Raw genomic sequence first — 22,825 nt, 5'->3', positions numbered from 1 at the left:
TACTGTTTATGGGCGGTCGTATCGCTTACCATTAGGCAAACGGCAAGCTCGTCTCGTCATTCAAAGTAATAAAAAATATATATATTCAAGTAACTTAATTGTAATTAGCTTTATTTTTATTTACCGCAATAAATTTTATTAGGGTATGTAATTAAATTTAAACAGATACAAATGATATTAATTGTGGTACACAGGTAGGATTGTGGTGTTATAAAATTATTAAGGAAAACTATCTAGATTTTTATTAATAAAGTTTCGGTTTTATTTTTATTTGAATTCTATGTTATGATTTTTATGAACGAATATAATATAATTACAAAATTCGGATACAGGCTTACTTACGTGGACTACTTTTGCGTACGGAGGTCGCTATCAAGGTGGATGCATCATTGGCAATTAATATCTACGAGAGATGATTAGTAGCGTTAGTAGAAGATGATGATGTAAGGTGGATACAAATGTACTAAATGTGCTACGTAACCGAGTACTTATCCCCGACTCCCACAATTCTTTTACGCTCGATCTCACTGACTGCACGGAGAGACATTTGTACTGGCTCGAGGCATATAGTTAAGTGTGTGTACCTCGTGGTTGACATAACATATATTGAAGCCTAACAAGGCCTGTGGACATTTCTCTTCATTTTTCCCTCCGCCCATCTTAGAAGATGTCCAAACTTCCTCCATTTCCTTCCTAACTTTCCCCCGAATCCCTGCAGTCGCTAAGCTATGGGATAGCAATATCTAATTTGCAAGTTTCCCCTGTGTTAACTGCAGAGGCGCCTACACAAAAAACCGAGTATTCATAAAACACTTGTGGTGTGATGGCGTCACTGTCTCCGAGCCTCGCCCACGTCACTTCACACCTGTTTTCCACGACATTGAATGAAGTGACGGGCAATGGCTTCCCTGATATCATGCTATATCATTATATTCCTTGTTATAATTAAGTTTGGGATGTTTGGTCAAATAAAACACAGTAACTAATGAATGGATGTCGATGCACCACGTCTTGGATTAACTTATAAGCTACTTTTTAACACAAAAACGTAAATACACAGTGGGCTTTTGTAGCGGGAAAGGTTGACTTTTCAGACAAGTGTATCTTGTCTTTTTTTATTAACTTTACTTCCTTACTTTTTCTATATAATTTATGCGAAAATTTTTGTTTTTTTTTTAGAAGTAAACACAGAAACAGCTGAACGGATTGGGGTTAAATTTGTCACATGGATAGATCATGTCCTGGATTAACATATAGGTTTCTTTTTATCCCGCTAACTTGCTCCCGTGGGATATAATTGATTTTTTAATCTGTTTCTTAAATAGATGGCGCTATCGTCGAACTGGTGACGCTATAAATTGTTTTAGTACTTTAGGTAGTTTTGTAGCGAGAAAAGCTGCCCGAACAGGTAAAGCCATAAGTAACACCTAGTTTTTAATATAAACTGAAGCCAACATAAGCTAAAGTTATTACATACAGTCAAAGGTCCTTGAAACATATTAAAAAGTGAAAACCAATCGTGTAAATTAAAACCGTTGCGAAATGGTCACAAAATACGCCTTAATCTTATTTCATTTGGCCATACCACGCTCTGATACGTTATCCTTTCGTGTGAAACTTGATCTGCTGTTTTAATCTCTATTTTTTATGCAGTAACGGCCGTTTTCAGTTCCAACCTAAATCAAACCTATCAAAGTAATTCATTTGTATGCATGTGAAAGAACACTTTCTTCTGATTGGTCCATTTTCGAGATGGATCGAAAAAGCGATTGGGATCGTTTAATGAGATCGGAGATAAGAATATTTCGATTGCATAATTGCTTTGCTGTCCAAAATTAAATTATTGAAACAAGGAAATGGATTATAATGTCACATTCCATACGTTATTAATGTGTTTTGGTCTCTTTTTTTATACATTAAAGTTATTTGGTCTCTCTACGTGATCGAATCAGAAATGAGGAGATCTCTAGAACAACAAAAGTCACCGACATAGCCCATCGCATTAACAAGCTGAATTGGCAGTAGGCAAACATATTGGCAGGTAAAAGGTATAGACTTTAAGGCTTTCCTTTAACTTGACAGTCTTGAGAAATCACATTTTGACAAAAAAAGGAAGTAATTATAGAAACAGCGTCCTTTTTTTGAACGAAGTATGTGAGACAATTCGTGCCTAGTTTTATGGTCCTTCGAGCCAGATACAAGTTCATAAAGAAATGTCAATGGGCAGGGCACTGTGTTTAGTAGAAAAAATATAACCACATCAAAGCTAAATTGGACTTAATTTGATATCGGACACATCAGGGCGCGAAATATCAATTTAGATTTAGCGTTTGAGAGTTTTCCTTCTACCTTATATCTTTTAAACCTTCTAGAAATATCTATTTCGTATAACACTAATAATAAGACACGATTTTAAGATTCAACACAAACAACTATCAAATAAAATTCGCGACATAAAATTATTGCAGTAAAAACGAATATATTATTGACATTATAGCAAAAAAACGATCAGACGCCCGCGTGGCGTGGGCCAGAGCCAAGGCGACGCGTCGACCAATCAGCGTTAAGCGCGCGTGACGTCACCTGCGCCCGCGCACCCGTCACGTTTACCAACATTAATGAGTTGGTGGAAATTGTATGAAAATTAATTAAATGTTATTATTTGTATTGCGCCATTCGCAAGTAGGCGACCTGCCGCGAAACAGTAGGCAGCGTGTTTAATTCTTATGGAGACAAATTGTGTGATTGCAAATATTTGTTACGCATTTTTTCAATTCATTCATTGGTTTAACAATTCAAAATATATCTGAAGAACCAAATATTGTTTGCGAAATACATTTTATTTTATTTAAAATTTTCGAAATGGATTTATTAGATTATATAATAATTACCTAAATATGTGACTGAATGGCAAACGTGAAAACCCTCGCCTAATAGCCGACACAACTGCCCATAAACATTAGCAAGATCACTCGAACTTTAAGCATCGTGTACCACTACACTGCGCTCGTCATCCTGATGATTAGCCTAGCAAAATACTACCATATATTCTTTCCAGCGTCAGTAGACATTTTCTTGGACCTTAACATTACCTACATACTGTGGGGTCACTTAGCCGTAGACATATTAATAAAGAATCAGACGAAACTAGCTCATCTCGTCATCCAAAGCAATAATAAAAAAGAGTCATCTAGCTTATTATTCTACCTGTTTTAGATCCAGTTTAATTTATTTTGTTTTACAACTTGAAATATGCACTTAAAGATAATAATTATGCAATATTATACAACCGTACACCCATTACAATATTATATGTTTTTTTGTTTTATTTTGTAGATTGCTTTGAATGACGAGACGAGCTTGCCCCGTTTGCCTGATGGTAAGCGATTCGACCGTCCATTAGAAACACCATCCAACACCTTGATTACAAAGTATTGTTTGGTATTCCTATGCACTCACCATCCTGAGACATGAGATGTCTTATTATGTCCAGTAGTTATTCTTGCTACAATGTTCTTCAAACCGGAACACAACAGTGAGTACACACTGCTGCTTGGCAGCAGAAATAACTATTACGGAGGTACCTACCCAGGCGGACTCCCACATATGAGAGACCTACCACTAGTTATACTTTAGAATAACAATATTTGTAACGGGCATAGCCATCTTTGGTTCAAACCCCGGGTTACTTTTATTTGGGGAATTCACTGCTATGGGCTGCCGATGTCGCGACACTCGCGCCAAGCAGAAAATCGGAAATCTCGGCAGTAAAAGAAGTGAGAGTGAGGAAAATGGTGTAAATACAATAGGAGTTTGGCAACGTTTATATTATTTGTTTCTTTCTGTTTCTTACAACTGTTTGTTTCCTTAATAAAAAAAAAATCACAATCATCATCATCAGCCACATAAGGTCCACTGTTGATCATAGTCCCAAAGATTTCCAGACGGACCTGTCGCAAGCGGCCTGCATCGAACATGTTCCCGCGACTTTTATCAAGTCCTCACTTTATTATATATTGATATATGTGAAATCAAAGACGATGTTTACGATATAAGCGCGACCTAGTGTGGGCGAGTTAAAGCGAATTACTTACTAAGCTATAACTTGATATATTAAATTCAACTCTACCAAATCTGTTTACTTTGGTGTGCTCCTCGCGTCGATTCTCCAATACTGGGGATAGAGTTTTAAGGGCATTTATTTTCGCTCACGATATTCTAGCTCTGGGTCATCGGGGAATAAATCTTTCGTGCTTGATTCTCTAGCTCTGGCTCTTGCAGTAGATAGATCCAGCTCTACATTGGTATAGTTAATGCTCTATTATATTTATAGTAGAAGTAACCTTTTATGCTATATACTCGTGCGCAGCGAGTTACACAATCTAAAAATGGCATCATTGAATACAAGCCTCGTAATCGAATTGTATTGTATTGGGGATTAGTAACCGTAAAACACATCACGCCTTTATATTCCACGAGGTAGGCAGAGGTACAACTAAGACAGCCACTTTTATATGTTCCGTCCCACGACTAGACGGGAGCGAGTCTATCACGATATACACAAATTACAGACTTATAGTTGATACTATAAAACCCAATATCACTGCCCTACCGGGGATTTGAACCCGGAACCTCAAAGCATAATCCATTCGCAATACAATACTCTACCGATCCAGTCATGCATTAAAATCCGTGTAGTAATCTACTTTAAAATCCGTGTTTGTCAACAAACTACTTCTGAGAAAAAAAAACTATCACCAACCATGACGTAAGTAGTCATTTGAATTCCACACAACGTTCAGAAGTCAGTACGGTTTCAGAATAAAACATTAACTTTACACAATAGAGTGTATATAGAAAAAAAAACATGTATGTATATTATACACAATTTTAGGTTTTATTAAAATGGGGACGCGAAAACAATCTTAAACGATCCGTGATTTTAATAAACACTAACTTTTGCGTGCGGCTTCGAAGTAAAAACGGGTTTTCCAGGATAAAAGACCCGCTTTATACTTTCCCGAGATACAAAGTATTATATAGTGTCCCATTGCTGGGCACGGGTCTTCTCTACTGCTGAGAGGGATTAGGCCTTAGTCCACCACGCTGGCCTAGTGCGGATTGGTAGACTTCAAACCCCCTTAAAATTCTTATACAGAACTTCTCAGGTATGCAGGTTTCCTCACGATGTTTTTCTTCTCCGTTAAAGTAAACGACAATTCACAAAGAATACACACATAATTTTTAGAAACGTCAGAGGTGTGTATCCTACGGACATCGTCTCGGCATTCCGTTCCACATCCAACTAGGCTGTCGCCGCTTTTAGTTTCCAATTAGTGAAAAAAAATATCTAAATCGGTTCAGTAGCTCCTGAGATTAACGCGTTCAAACAAACTCTTAAGCTTAACATAATAGTATAGATAAATGTTTATTTCCTGATACATTTATAAAATAAAACAATATTATTTATGGTAATTAAAAAAGTAAAAAACCTGTTACAATTCGTAGCCTTGAGACAATGTTATAACTTGTTATTTAATAAATTGTCAGATCGGACCCTGTTAATTGAATTTAAATAAATATTTCGAATGCAAGTATTCATTATACAATCTGTATTTGGAATAAAATTTAAAAAACAAATAAAATATATTATCTTGTAAAATAATTATTAAAATGTTTATAGAGTCGAAGGCTCGCAAACCAATTATGATAGTAAATTGTTGTCGCTATAGAAACCCTCAGGAGAGACTTTGTGTATGCTTTGCCTAACTATTTAACGTATATTATATGCGAAGTTTTGTGGAAATATTTGGATGTTTGATAGAAGTTGGATTTGGATGAAATTTGGCAAACGTTTATATCATGTCCTGGATTAAAACATAGGCTATTTTTTATCACGGTATTTTACTTCCATGGGATATAATGGAATCTTTTAATCTGTTTCTTCACTTGATGGCGCCGGTTTCGTATAGAAGACGATATGAATCGCTATAGTGTTTTGGGAATTCTTATAGCGAGAATGGCTTTTCATGAGGACACAGCCGCGAGTAACACCTAGTATTTAGTATAATAAATGGGGGTATTTCTGATTTTAAACTTTATATACCTATAAAGGTTACATAATTTGGTAGTGAATACATTGGTTATAAAAGAAAAAATCATTTAGCTTGATTTACGCATACTCTTCTTATAGCTTTGTGTGTTATATATGTAATTTATTTCCATACTATTGTACATTGTACAAGGTATTATAAACCCTAACATCTAATGTCTTAAAATGTAAATGCAGTACCACTCAGAACGTTATTATTCAAAACATCTATAGACAGGTTCTTTAACCGAAATACACATAATACATAAAATCGCATAAGTCTGTCTGAACGCAAAAACTACCGAACGCATTTTTATATGGTTTTCATTACCGAAGTGCATCTAAAGAAAGGGTTTTTATATAATTCCTTAGTGTTTTGTAGCCAGTGTAACTACTGGATACAATAAGACTTAACTCATGTCTGAGAATGGCGAGCGCAGTGGAATACCAAACAATACTTAGTAATTCAAGGTGTTACATAGTGTCTCTACCATAAAAAAAAAGAAAAAAATGGTATATATGATTTATTACCCGTACGAAACGAGGCAGATCGCTAGAACACAATAATATAACAAGTTGCACAGTAAAGTGCAAGTGTTATCTATTAGAATGTCGCACAAGGTTCTGCGCATAATAACACGTGCCACACATACGTGACTACATGATGTATTGATGTGCTGATCTAGTTCGCACCGCTTTTAACTTATGTTGCCTTAGTACTTTTTAGGTTGTTATTGTGAAATATGAAAATAAGGGGCTATATAAGGAGTGGATCAATTCTGTATAGTGGTATTTCTCGTCCGTGGATCTGTTCTGTGATTTCCCTTAAAAGTAAGACAAATATTTGTAAATATGTGCGCAAATATTTATTTAAAATTTGAAATTTGTAAAGTCCCTTATACTTGAAATATGACTTACGTCTATTTGTATGTAGGTATATTGAGACGAATGTCGCTACATTCAAAACCTAAACACAACTCTAATTTTAAAAGATTCTTTATAAAGGAAAACATCATGAGGAAACCAACATATCTGAGAAATCTCCATAAGAATTTCGAGGGTATGTGAAGTCTGCCAACCCGGATAAGCCAGTGTGACAGACTAATCCCTAGAGTCTAAACAATATTAGTGGTAGAGGAGGCCGGTGTCTAGCACTGAGATAGTAGATTACAGACTAAACTAAATATCAGGGCCGGCGCGAGGGCGGAGTGAAGGGCGACACTTGACTCGAGTAAAAGTCACATAATATCGACGTTTTCCTTGACTGTTATTTACTTAAACTGTATTAATTCCTTTACCAGACACTATATTTATGATAATTTCAGTTATTACAAATCTAGTTCTAACGAGCCTGTAGTTAGAGTTTTATTTGCCTTGACCTTAATAGCAGTCCTATATATTATTCTACATTGAAAAGGTTTAGTCCTTAATCCACTAGGTGAACTACTGCGCGTTGGGAGATTTCACATAGTTATAGAATTTTGTACAAAATAATCAGACATATAAGTCATAAGTATTCCTTCAATACAAACCTCGTTAAAGTAAAAGTCATAAGAGATTCCACAACAGTAACGTAATGATTTTTTTTTATTTAGTTAAATTTTGATTTCTTATGTTTACGCGAATGTTAGACATTGAAATTAAACTAATTTTCGGATTCCATCGCGGTAATACAATAGTTAAATTTTATTGGTTATACAATAAAGAAATTTTTAAGATAAAACAACTTTAGGGATTTATTTCAATGTAATTTTATTTTTATTAGTACTTTGTAGCCTCCGTCACGGAGAAACTCAAGGATGCAATGTCGTCGTAAAGTTGGGAATAAAATTTAAACAAAGTTATACCGAAAAATCCGTAAAATTGTTTAATTTCAATGTTAAACATTCGCGTAATCATAAAATTCATTATTCATATAATTTTTACAAATGAAATAATTGGTTTGAACGTTTAAAATGTTATACATTATTTAGACTCCATCAATATGAACTCTACCACCATTCGGAAATCAGTTCTTACCAGAGAACGACAATCAACTCTAGTGTTTCTCTTTACAAAATCAGTTTAAGATATAAACTACAATGCATAATACCAAAAAATAAAACAAAATTTTAACTAAAATAACAATTATTCTGGCTATTGATAATTAAGAAACTGTTAGTGCAGGAATTACCAAATAGTTCCTCAATTTTTAACGTAAGCGTTTAACCGCCGCAGTAACGCGACCTTTTGCGTGCGTTCACGTTTTACAATCTATTTCGGTCGCGAGTGAGTGGCCGAGTGGACACTACATATTTATTAGCATACCTATTTGAGGTTGTCGCACACTGAGTAGCATCGCTTAGCTTTGATAAAATATATCGCTGTATAATAGCAGCGAAAGATGAAATTTCTGAAAGGAAACCTGACATAACATATAGGTACTAATATGCATAAATGCAAATCGTTCTAATGATAATTAGATTCTACATAAAATGAAGCCGACAGGAATCCGATTAAATGCACTCTTCGCCACTGCTGTATAAATATAAACTTTACAATGAATTCGAAATTTCTTAAGAAGTAATATTATGTGCTTCGAATTCCAAAAAGACGACATGACTCCGTGTCTTTATTGTGATTGGTTGAGAGTCTAACACGTGACTGACGCATCGGTCTCTCGACCAATCACAAACGTCAAATTAAACATTGACTTACAAGTACGTATTTGTAGTGTCGGGTCCCCTTTTCAGAAAATTTTCTCTTTCGCCTCTGATATACTATATTTAAATAAATACGTGATCTAAAAAGTTCATATTTAGGTTTGTATTTTATTAGGTTTGTATAATGCTTTTCAGTGTGCGACAACCTCCATGAGGCCTTTAAATTTTCATCGCGCAGTACAAGCTGTTAACACAAGTTTAATTATAGTTCTGAATACATTTTACATTCTGTTCTCATTTTTCTTGAGGTCTTTCGGAATTTGGAGTCCTTTGGGGTTAAAACATGTAATATACTGAGAGATTTCCTTTGAAGAGTAAAATGTTTAGAATATGAATAGTATTTTTTTTGTTAATAATTATGTTATATAATAATTATTTATCGTTCGCTTTAACGGTGAAGAAAAACATCGTGAGGAATCCTGCATTCTTGAGAAGTTCTACATAAGAATTTTTAGGATGTATGAATTATCCCAACCCGCACTAGGGAAGCGTGGTGGACTAAAGCCTAAACTCTCAGTAGTAGAGGAGACCCGTGCCCAGCAGTGGGACAATATAATACAGAGCTAGAATTGTCATTGGTCTGTGTGTTGAACACGCTTAAATTAACTGTGTTTTTCTTCTTCCACCTATCCTAATCTCACTCCAATGTGGTCGACGTAACGCACCTTTTCAAATGGAGCTGTAGAAAGGATTTAGCTCAGTTATGGACCTGCCACTTGTCTGAATTCAAAGGCATGGTAATCCAGCTCAAAGAAAAACTATTTAACAAATCTAATTAATTTAAAACTCTGTAAAACACAACCTATGCCCGACAGTGGTTAATTACAATAAAAAAATCACTATGTTTTGAAAACTTCCTGCTTCATTAAGGCAGTTAAAAATAACACTAAAAGCTTAATTTATACAAAGTATAAATAAATTAGTAATACGCAACATCACTAGGAATGTATGAGGAAATCTCACATCTACAAATATAATCCTAAGAAGTGATTAAAACACCATCACGGGTGACGCAAGCGCAGGCGCATGGGTTAATTTGTTCTAGTGACTTGAAGATTTACTGCGGCGTATACGTGACTTTCCCTTCTTTGACATCTCAGATTATAGGTAAAATATTTAACTAATCCTCTCCCAATTTAAGTTTTTTTACCAGCCGCGCATACGAAATACAAACAAATATTTGAACAATTACAGCAATCAAAAATACATCACGAGTTTATCTTCGAACGGGTAGGCTGAGGCATCTAGGGCAAAGGCTTTTCGTCTTTATGTATTTTCGTCCTATGATATGATACGGGGTGAGCCCATAGTCATATCGGGCACAAGTTCCAGATACTGAGAAGAAAAATATTGAAGCAGTCAGTGTAACTACTGGACATAATAAGACTTAACATCTCATGTCTCAGGATGGCGAGCGCAGTGGAATAACAAACAATACTTTGTAATTCAAGGTGTTGGATGATATTTATACTGTTTATGGGTGCTATTGCTTACCATCAGGCGAACGGCATACTCGTCTCGTCATTTAAAAAAACAACATCACTAAACCCGGGATTCTAACTCGCGACCTTAGAGCAGTGTCACACCGTCACGTAATACAACTATGCAACCGAGGCTGTCAATTGTAACTTGACGTTAAATCTTTCGCGTTTCGAATTCGTAACAAAGCAACAAATAAACGATAAATCGATCAGTAACAGCTGGAGACAGGTCCTGCCGTCGAGAGCGAAACCGAATCGCGTACACTTTCTCCTGTAACACGAATGCAATTAACTTTCAAGGGTTCCCGAGTATGATTCTAGAAATTAATTTTCAGACCCTAAAAACTTAAGTGAATTTTACTTAACTCTTGTACCCTTGGAATGAAAGTTTTTTGGAAAGTAATATAATCCCAATAAAATATGTTTGCTCTGTGACAGTGTAACGATTATCTATATATTTTATAATAAGTTCAGTAAAACCCTTGTAAAAGAACTCATGTATTTTTTTTATGATTTTTATCAATACATTTTTAGAGGTTTCCTAATTCTAAGCAAACTAGGTGCTATATATGCGTTTCTGTGTAACTTATAGACATCAACAAAAACATTCAAAACATTTAAGTACGTATAACTTAACTGAATAATACGTTTATTAATATTGTAAAATGCATTATTCGAATAGGAAGCGCGTTGATGTCGTTTACATGGCGAGTGGTCCCGGCATTGCCCGGTGACTTAATAAGGCTTTGAGTGGCACGCTGACGTCACCGGACACGCTCGACCGCTCGCAGCTTCCAGCCCACGTTACGCCCGCGCACTTCACGGCTTTTTGCTCATCGGGTATGGTCGCGGTGTGAGCGGGTTGTAGACGTATGGGCGATTATTTTTAAAATGTATTGCGATTAGTAATTAATTTTTAGAAAGCTAAGTTATCCCTAAGAAATATATTATTGGAAATAGACTATCTATAAAATATAATATTGCTTGCGTCAAAGATATGAGCAATGTTTAACTTCATTTACTTCCAGGAAAATTCTGATGCGAGTGGATCCACGAACAAAAATTTGTAAGATACAATTCCATATAATTTTCCCGACTGACATTTGTAAGTATTCTCAGTAAATAAACGTGTATTATTTTTTCGAAACACAGCATATTTATTATTCATATCGCGTAACATATTTTGATGAAATCATGTTCTCCATGTTTCAATGCAAGTGTTTTTGACCATGTTCTACCTAGTATAAAATTTTCATAATTATTACACTTTTACATTCCAATAACAGGTCGGCATAATTATGGCGTCTGGCGATGGCTACTCATCTCTCGTCGATTGATACTCTGTTAAGCCCCAATCTGTTTACCATATCAGGTAACTGTTAAAATATCCCATGATCAGAGATTTCGATATAAAAATTATTTCTAACACAAATATGAAATTGTAATCATAAAATTTACAGTCTTATAAAAATTTCGCAAAGCTACGCTTAGTTAAAACACAAATATACTCGCTCCGTCGTAAGTCATAACCCGCCATCTTGCCTCTTAATAAGGTTTAAACTAGGAAACCGATAATATTTTTGACAGCTATATAAGCAATTCTTAACCACCTCTTAACGCTAAAACAAGTTTATAAGTAAGACTGTTGCACTGTTATTCGCCGATACATTCTAATGAATATACGTCCCGCTAACGGTATGACCGCAGCCGTAGATGTACAAAAACTTGTGTAGTAATTAACATCGTCTGGTAGCCACTGTTTATTTTGAACATACTCGGAGTACAGTCGCGGTTCCATTCCTAATAAGGACATTTTAAATGTTTAGCAAAATATTCTAGTGCATGTCCAATTCTATCTAAGTAATTTTAAAGTCAATCTGCGTTGGCTCATAATTGACTTATCTATTGTGTTCTCCTCTTCCTAAAATAATATCAGCTCTGTATACTGTCCCATTGTTGGGCATGGGCCTCTTCTACTGAGAGGGATACTCTACTACTCTTCTTTCTATATTTGTTAGTTATTGATAACTGTAAGCACAAATAAAATAAATAAGGATTTCCGACTGGACTTCTAAAAGAGTTGTAATACTGCTTACCCTTAACCTTGGGGCAGTTTACGTAATGATGTCATAAGACAAGTGGAACGAGTGAAAATTATAGTTTTTTGCGAGCAGTTAATGTGCACGACTAGTGTAGAATAAAGTTGTTTTTTAACTTGAAATATAAATCTTGAAACAGGACAGGTGTGTCGTACGCTCTGTGTGGGTGGTGCTTACTAGTTATGTCTCTGTGAATTTATTTAAACTGAAATCATTCACACTGATTTGGAGGGGGATAGGAGGTGCAATATTTTTTATTTTTGTTAATACTTGAAAGAAAAATGATCTTACGTTACCTAACTAATATATCGATTAAGAGCAAAGATATATAGAGCGGACATTGAGAAGATTGTTATATAAGGATTTTGCGCTTATGTGATGGTTACTCGATCTACCATGAAACAATTCATAGTTTCCATATCATGATTTGTATGTTACTAATGCGAAAATAAGCATATTTTCTGTAAAAATGTTATTTTTGTAGTCATATCTAAATACGCTGTGACATCTTGTCATATTTCAAATAAGACAGCGACTTATTACTAAACAGTAATAACTTTTGGATTATTGAAATAAAAACTATTTAACGGATTTTATCGCGATTTTTTATATTATAATTTTCTCCCGACGTTTCGAAGACTTTGTAGCCTTCATGGTCACGGGGGGGGGACTGCAAGGCTGCATGCTGCAAAGTCTTCGAAACGTCGGGAGAAAATAATAATATAAAAAACCGCGACAAAATCCGTTAAATAGTTTTTATTTCAATGTCTAACATTCGCGTAAACATAAGAAATCATTAAACTTTTGGAGTAAATATTTTGCTATGATTTCCGGTGTATAACTAACTATATACTTACTTACTGATCTATAGCTAATTATATAGTTTAATGTCTTTCATTATTAGATACTTCGACTATCATATTCATATAACAATAAGTACATATAAAATAAAAGATTCTCAAAGTGAGCTGTAGACGAAATTTGAGAACCTATGGAATTATAACACTGGACACTTGTGTGGTGAGCTTGGGGGGTCGCGGACTAGCCCGGGTCACGCCCCCGCTATCTACATTTTAAATCAGGCCATTGTTTCACCCTCTTTACTTTGTATGGAACTGCACCAGTGAGGTCCGCGGCTCCTTTCATTTTTATTCATTAAGATTTTCTTATAACGTCGGTTATTTCAATGTCGAGTCCCGTTAGTAGACTTTATGAGAGACTTTTCGTTCCAAAACTAGATGGTAGTTACATAATTTGGCCATTTGAGGGACATTAAAATGATTAAATATATCAATACGTGAAGAACTTTGTACCGTTTATAAGTACATTACGAGCACAGAGCAGTGTAAGGTTTATATATAAGACTCATATAGAGGACGAGTGTAGAAAACGCCGCTCGCCTGATGGTAAGCGATACGACCATAAACAGTAGCAACACCATACAGAACTGAATTACAAAGTACAAAGGCATTCCACTGCACCCTGAGACATGAGATGTAAAGTCTCATAATGCCCATTAAGTACGCTACAATGTCCTTCAAATCGGAACACAACAGTGCAAGCACCTGAACAGACGGTTCCTCGCATACGATAAACCTATAACCAGTAAAATGGTGTAGTGGAGATGACTTACATATGTAATAACTGATAATATTATGTTAGTGTAGGCTGACATTGTTCCTGTTACTGGTTACTGGGCTCTAATCAGGGACAGCACTAATAAACGTGAGAGTTTCTTAGCTTGTTACTCGGTATAATGTGTTGCAATTAAATTAAATAATTTATTTCAACCCGTAAAATGTTATTAATTATTTTGATTCTATCTATCAACTCTACGTATAGTTCGGAAAGCAGTTCTCACCAGAGAAGAACGGGCAAGAAACTCAGATATTGCTCTATTCAAAGACAGTTTAAGGAACAAACTTGTGCGTGATAAAAAAAGATGAGAAAAATACATATACTCTATTACTCGATATAAAATACAAATATCAACTAACACAAATCTTCTCAAAACCAAAGTATAAAAGAAGCAGTAATTCATACAATTTCCTGTACAGGTGTTTGTTACGTCATGGCGCAAAAACTTTATGCAATTATGCTATTATCTACAGTTATACTATTTATAACTCTTCTTGTAACTGCCCTTATCATATACTTCTTTGAGGTCAAGTAATACTCTTTTCTAGAATATTCAAAAAAATCGGGTCAGTTCGACCTAATCTAATGTTAACTCTGGGACATATTTACTTCACTACTAGGGACGCATAAATTACCAAAAGGTTTTGAACCGATATATCGTGTCGACATCGTTACGATTTTAATATTTATAATGAGAATCTCAAAATTATAAAGTAGTCGTTGTTTGGTATTCCACTGCACTCACCATCCTGAGACATGAGATGTTAAATCTTATTATGTACAGTAGTTACACTGGCTACAATGTTTCACAAACCGGAACACAACACTGCTGTTTGGCAACAGAAATAGACATTGCGGTGGTACATCAAACTAAACGGACTCTAACATATAAAAGACCTACCACTAGTATAGCATGTTGTTTTGTTAGCCTGTGTATACTTGTCCCTTCAATTATACTAATATATGTAATTAAAGAGTTTGTTTTTTTAACGCGTTAATCTCAGGAACTACTGAACCGATTTTGAAAATTCCTTCATTAATGTAGCTTACATTACTCCCGAGTGCTGTAGGCTACATTTTACCCCTAAAAACCACTTCAAGCGGGCGCAGTCGCAGGCAGATGCTATAATGAATGTTTTTAATATAGTATGTAAACGTGCTAGCTTTGGTTAAACAACCTTTACTCTCTATCTCCGTTAGAAAGTTTGAATTAACTGATCCTAAAAAGGAATTACTTCGAAAGTTGGTAGATGTTCACAATTCTGGCAATTATTGTAAACTCTATAAATGATACTATGATACCTAATAATACTGGGTGTGAGACTATGTAATTGTATTTTTTTTCGCAATGTATCTAAACATGACTGGTTTGGTAGCTTAGTAGTGTTACGGTACGACTGCAGTGAGGTGTTAAGTTCGATCCCCTGATTATGCATTGATATTAGGTTTCTACTCAGTATCAGCCCGGAGTATGGAATATTTGTGCCCGATATGGCGATAGGCTCGCCCCTATCGTATAGGCCGGACGCATAATACGTACAGTGAAAAATGGTAGTATTAGTTGCGCTTCTGCCTACCCCTTCAGTGATAAAAACCATGAATGTATCTCTGTCCCCCCCCCGCTCTCTCTCTCTCTCTCTCTCTCTCTCTCTCTCTCTCTCTCTCTCTCTCTCTCTCTCTCTCTCTCTGTGTTTAATATAACAGCCTCGTCTCTACGAAACGTAAATATCCGTCATCTACACTCTACATATAATTCTTCTTTCTGCAATATTTATTGAATGCTACGTCATAACGCTGTGTGCAAAACAACCTGTTTCTGTGATCTAAAGTCGAGTAGTTTTCCATGAAGTACAACAATTTAAAGAGCACTTGCTATTTTACGTGAATAAAGCCTTTTATACTCCATTCCGGATTGTTCGACCGTCAAAAGCTAGGTAGGTTTGGTAGATCGTGAACCGCGTCGCTTTGTGTTCAATTCTCGAGTCGATGTGTTATTTCAATTCGATCATATGAGGTGTTTAGGAAATTGTGCCCGATATGGCAATAGACTCGCTCAGTATTAGATCATGGGATATGTATAAGCTCCAAAATGAGCCCAATCACTAATTGCCTCTGCCTAGCCCTTTAACGGTCAACGCGTGAGCTTATAAGACACCTATCAATTTTACATTTGCTGTCCTATTATATATATATTTTCTATAACAATCACTTCGACTTAAATATCTAAAAAAAAAATCTTATAAATGACGTCATTATGAATGGAGTGACTTGAACAAAATTTGATCCCCTTTATTTATTAGGGATAGTTGTACGACCGGTTGCCATCAAACCCTGGAGCTTATCATTTCAAATCTCCGGGATTGAAGCGAAGACACTGGGATTTTGACCCATATTACAAGTATAGTAAGAGCAATAGACTTGTTGTCAGTTCTAAAAGAAATTTCAATTTAAAAAATATTCCGTGTATGATAAAAAAAAATTATCGTATAAGTTTCTTCACAATGCATTTGTACATTGTTACAACATTGTAAATAAAGGACATACGCACTTAAGTTACGAAAAATTCAAATCTCGGCTCAAACTTTGCTACTGACTGTCACAATATGACCCTAAAGGATGACGCAAACTACTCAGCATAAAATGAATAAATTATTTAATAATAACATCATCTCATGACAAACTTAAGCAAATAAACTCGTGTTAAAAAACAGTATAACACACTTTAAGAACCGTAAAAAAAAACCGCCAATACCACTTCTTAATTTGAAATTTAAATAGACACTATAAAATAAATTAGGAAAAAATACACACTCACCGAAAATAATCCTTTTCGAACGCAACGGTGACAGTTCAAAACGGTACACGGTAAACTAATAAACAACACAAATCACAGTCGCGAATCGACACAGTGTTTGAAAATGGAAAACCGTAAACACAATCAGCGCACTGCACTAGGACATTTTTTCAAATTTCGAAAAAGGAACCACAGCACATTCGTCGTCTTTGACAGTTTAAAAAGAAAAATGGCAACACACCCGCTCCTGTCAGCGTCTCGAGGTCGACTGAGCGAACAAGTGAGCGAGTGTTACGTAGTCGAGGCTTTGCCGCGAATTCGTAGGAGGCCGTATTTGCAAGGAAAACTGCTCAGTGCTATATATTTTTTTTTATAATTTTTAGCGCAGGCGTCTGTCACGCTGCCCATTTTGGCGTTTTGAATATTTGTCATGAACCGAAAATGTCACCTGATGTCATCTGGTCTAATCATATGATCATTATGATTGTTTAGGCAATATTTCGTTAATATAACAGATTCGGATCCAATTATGCCATTATTGGCTGTGAATGGATTCGTTGAACAATTATCGAATGATTTACGAGCCACAGATTATAATTCCAAGATGGCCGACTTAGACGAAACAATTTAAAATCGAAATTATGATCCGTTGATGGTACAAAATTGCGGTATTTTTAGGCTAAATTTATGTAGGAATGTAAACAATATCCATTACTGACCTCTGAGTCCTCAAGGCTCGGGCAAAATGCACAAAGCACAACCTACGCTCTGACCCACACCTTAAATACCAAACCTTAATTCATCGACACTTTAATCTGATCAATTCTGTCTCATTCACTTTATTAGAAGACAGATTTACTTAACAAGAGATTTTGTTTGAACAGACACAGGTTTGATGGTAGGTTATTTGTATCCGCCCGGATATCGACCACCGTACAAGGCGTAAAACCCGCCATAGTGGCTCATGTAGGTTTCAAACAGGAATCAATCCATATCTACCATTGTCAGTCCATACGTACTATTTTTGGATGCCGCTTCTCTATGAAGCCATGTTAACACATTGAAGCCAATGTAATTACTGGGTCTTATGCGACTTAACTTCTCATGTTTTAGAGTGATGAGTACATTACGATAACTACCATGCACTGTTTTGTAATTGAATCCCTTTTCGCCGAACTTCAGCTACCGCAGCTAATCTTAACGGAAATCCGTCGAGCACGCATGAGATATTATAGTGCAAGTGTGATAATAATACACAGGTGAAATCTCAGTTCCTTCACTTTCATAGTCCGGTGAGACAGCAATCCGATATGACCGGAGAGAGATCAGGCGCAGGACCAATGGATTTACGTTTTCGAGGCACAGCGATATCACACCGTCGCACACCGCCAAATTCCTGACTCTGAGCTGCGAGCGAGTAACTTTTAAAACAGGCACAGTCACAATTATTGTTCCCTGGCCCATGATTCAAATTCAGGACCTCAGCGTGGTAGTCGTACTCGTACTGCGTACATATTAGAACTACGCTACTAAGGCAATTACTAGTGTTATTACTATTAAAGGGCACTCACATCGTTTACTATCAACCATCGAGCGAGCGGCTTTTTCGAATCGCTTTATTCAATATTATAAAAAAAAGTATTTGAGGCAATTTAAATGTTATTCATATAAACGTCATTTAAGTTCTATTAAAATTAAACTATTTTCGGATTTTATCGTGGTATTAATATTTTGATTTACTCCCTACGTTTTGAAGACTGCAGCCTTCATGGTCACGGGGGGACTGAGGTATTGTTCATCCGTAAAGTCAAAGTTACAATATCTACCTACATTTTACAAATATACAACTTTTTAAATATTAAGCACGAAGGTTGCAAAGTCTTCGAAACCGCGATAAAATCTAAAAAATAGCTTAATTTTAATGTCTTCACGTAAACATAAGAAATCATTACATCATTTAAATTATCATACCTACCTTACTCATTGAAATCAGCCCTTAAAATAAGCAGAACTTTCTAGTAATTACCCGATGAGTAACCGGTTCTCAGCACGGGAGCTCATGACTCACTCCATGACGACATAGGACACGGCTTAGTACATCAGCGAAGTAAATAAATCATTACTTGTAACCTTTTAAGCACAGATTGGATATTTTTCTTTAGATTCGATTATGCTGTGACAATATTTTATATCTGACCATGACAAAGCGACCTGGTTAGCGGAGTTGGGCCGAGATAAAGTGTGGAGTAAGGAAACAAGATTGTTCCTCGCCTGTCGAGTAAAGCTGATTCCCGAACAGAGACTTCCCCGCCCTAACAGCTTCCACTACAACTCCTATAAGCGAGGATCAGCAGTGGCACGCATTTTATGACACCGAGCGTTGAAGCTTGGCGAATATTAGGAGACCCTAATTTGTCTTTATCTTGCCAAATTTAATAGACAGATAGGGAGGAGTTGATAATTCAGATTCCGGAATGCAAGACACTAATGTAAGTCATATGGGTGATTTTATAATCTTGTGTAATGTCCCTACGGGTCATTTCATCCAAGAATACGCGCCCTTCCCACCTTTTTAGCGGATGTGTTGCGAGGTTTACTGGTGGTAGGTTTGTCATATGTGAGAGTCCGCTCGGGTAGGTACCACCGCAATGTTTATTTTCGCATATCGAGCATACATTCCAAAAATCTGGTACATGAGTATTGTCCAGCCGATGATAATCGACTTCATAGTAATAAATCAAATGTGTTCCTTACAAGTCGATAATGATTTTAATACGGCAATTATAATATACTCAATAATGTAAGAACCGTTACAAAAAAGTAAAAAGCAAAAATTTTGTTTTAATTTTGTTTATTATAAAAATATTTATGATTTCTTATGTTTACGCGAATTTTAGACATTAAAATTAAACAATTTTTCGGATTATATCGCTGTTTTAATATTTTAATGTTCTCTCGACATTTCGAAGACATTGCTGCCTTCATGGTCACGAGGGGGACTGGGGTATTGTTCATCCGCAAAGTCAAAGTTACACTTTCTACCTCCATTTTACAATTATACAACTTTTTAAATTTTAGCTGTTGGTGGTCCGATCTACGCAGAATGAGCTCACAGTGTTTTGAAGTCTGGCAGCCGATCTTTTGGGTTCCGGTTTAATTAAATGTACTGTAACTGCATCCCAGACTTGTGCAAGCTTCCAACCATCTTTCTCTATTGAAATTAGGATTTTTTTTAATTTCAATAGCCTCGCAAATCAGAGACCTGATCTGTGTTCTTTTCGTTCGTTCTTCAGAGTGTTCAACGACTACAGACTTCAGACTTCGTAAAGCGTCGGACATCAGGGAGGCTACGGCTGTCCTATGAATCCTTAAGATATTTAGAATAACTGCCCGAACCGCTTTTCCTAAGAGGCAATTAATAGGGTAGGTCTTTGGCCACACTCTGGTCTTTAGGCTATGCATAATGCAAAATTCCTACACATAAAAAATGCACTATTAATCTAAGGATTCCTAAATTGATAAATAAGTTTTTTAATAAGTACGCATACAGTTAATTAATCAGGCTGTATGGTCACTACTTCCTTAGCCTGTTCCTTGAATAAAACAATACGCAAACAATAGCAACAAAACCTCGTTACATCCAGTTAAATCAGCAATAAATACCAAAGTTCACGAGGTCGGTGCAGTCAGGTAAAAACAGCGCGGTCGGTGGAGACTGTGCGACAGCTATTCGCTTCACTGTACCGCCCACACCGACCTTACCAGGATAACAGATTGAAATATATATATAACTTGTATATATATAAAGATTTTACTGTTATTTACCATAAACGATATATTAAATTATTTTTATTATATTGAGTATTGTTTTATTCAAGGCTAAGGAATAACAAGCTAAACAGGCTAAGGAAGTAGTGATTATACAGCCTGATTAATTTAAACTATATGCGTACCTATTAAAAATATATTTACTATTTACTTTGTTCACTGGTAAGTACCGGGCGTACATAAATGTCGCGTAAACCGGGAAACATCCCCCGTACTTTTCAATGATACAGGACCTTTAGAGCTTAGAATAATACTTTAAATTGTGTAACGACGTCCTATTGTATATATAACTTTAAGAATAATAGGGGACCGGCCTATGCTTGATTTTGTACATTATTCTATATCTAATGGTTAATAATACGAAAAAGAAGCACTCCTGCGAAAACTGCATAAAAATTGGTTAAAAAATGAGCGAGTAATTCATATTTAAAATATTGTAATGTGCAGAAGTAGGCGCGATGTGGGGATATCGCTTCATCTCTTTCTTTCGCACGCGTCTTAATTCCCGATGACGTCACAAGTGGGTATTTCGTCCCTTTTCCGTTTCTTGTTAATTACCCCTTCCATCGAAATTCAAAGACTTATAACTTGTTGATTTTTTAACGGATTTTAATAATTCCTTCTGTGTTATAATTTTATTATGTAAATATTTGATAATAGTAATGAACAAAAATTAGTCCGGTACCCTATTGTGTATCATCTTGTTATTAGATTTAATTCATCTTATTTCACCATAACGGCCACTACTTCTGGGCCTGGGAGCATCTACGAGCTAACTCGTACCCAGTAAGTGCATTGCGGCGTCAGCGCATTACGCCACGCCAATGCTTTTATTACACCCATACGATCAGTGCGCGAAGCAATCAGACTGCGTTAGGTCGTGCGTGCTTCTATCCTAGCATCAGTATCATACTATCAATAAGCAAATTATCAATATATGAATTTTCTCGTATCCTGGACTATCATTTCAAACATACCATTTCAACACTATCAACCAAGAGTGTATGGGTCCCGTAGTAGCCCGTACAGATACAAATACAGTTTGTATTATATAGAAGCCAGCAGAAGATGTTGGTCAGTACTAAACACACATCACGATTTTATTAACAACCAGGGCACCCAGTATTTGCCACATGTTTTCGTCCCAAGTAGGGGGCGAGACTATCTCTATGCATAAATTCCGGGCTTGTACCAACTAGAAAGACTTGCCTCCCGGGGCAATTCTTGTTCGCTTGGTTTCCACACCGAATGCATGCCTACGCACGGGGTAAATTTGTCGCGGCCCAAGGCACACAGTTAAGTGTGTATGCCTCTTGGTTGCCAAATTCACATTGACGTCTATAAGGGCTCACGAACGTCTCCCTTCCTTCTGCCGTCCGCCCATCCTAAAATGGTCCCTTCTCCTTTCTCAACTCTTTCTCCCAAATCGTCCTCCAGGACTCTGCAGTCTCTAAGCTGGGGGATTCCAGTATCCCATTCGCGGCTTTCCACTGGTGTTGACTGCGGTGTCCAATACTAAAAATAAAAAGTAGAAAGACTCAATGTCGGTACACCCACCGCTGTTTCGGATCCTGGGACAAGCGAAGTGATTTTGGGATAGGTAAATCCTAAGGTAATTTAAATGGTATTGTAAGAGCGCTTGCATGTTTAGCTAATAATTTCAGCGAGTGAACCACAGTCCCACAGAAAACTAACATGATTTAATATCTTTACGAACTTCTCTTAATATTAATTATAATATTATGGCTGAGCAATTATACATATAATAAATAAAATAAGATATTTAAATATATAATCAAAATTACAAAAAAATATTTAGCCGATCCGATATGTGGTACGAACAGTAAATATTAAATTTCCGAACATTTTGTGATGTATTACGACATCTAGCTTGCACTCAGAGAACTATAAAAAATGTAAAGCGCCATCTATCGGAATGCGTAAAAACTAAATTTGAGGAATATGCGCATTATCCCGTCGAATTCAGAAGGCGATACGATAAGAGATCTTTATAAGATTCTATGACTACATAATATGTTCGGATTGTACTATTATGATAGCATTGACATTTTCCAAGATGAAAAAAAATACAACTTGCTTCCGATTTGTGAATACCTAGTTGACCTAATTTTGTTGTTAAAATTTGTAGTCAATAATTTTATACTCAAGTTATGAGAAGCAATATATATAAA

General features: G+C 36.0%; 1 protein-coding gene across 2 annotated transcripts in view; it reads right to left on the bottom strand.

The window, feature by feature from the left end:
* Nucleotides 1–17,095, bottom strand: part of LOC115445318 (serine/arginine repetitive matrix protein 2) — a 91,481-nt gene extending 74,386 nt beyond the window's left edge. For both annotated transcript variants that reach the window (XM_030171538.2, XM_030171539.2), the window contains exon 1: nucleotides 16,827–17,095. The gene's annotated coding sequence lies outside the window, so the exon portion shown is untranslated. The remainder of the gene's footprint in view (nucleotides 1–16,826) is intronic.
* Between the last annotated feature and the right edge of the window lie 5,730 nt (nucleotides 17,096–22,825).

This window comes from Manduca sexta, chromosome 4 (assembly GCF_014839805.1).
Source record: "Manduca sexta isolate Smith_Timp_Sample1 chromosome 4, JHU_Msex_v1.0, whole genome shotgun sequence".
Taxonomy (NCBI): domain Eukaryota; kingdom Metazoa; phylum Arthropoda; class Insecta; order Lepidoptera; family Sphingidae; genus Manduca; species Manduca sexta.
This window is presented reverse-complemented; position numbering and strand designations above follow the sequence as displayed.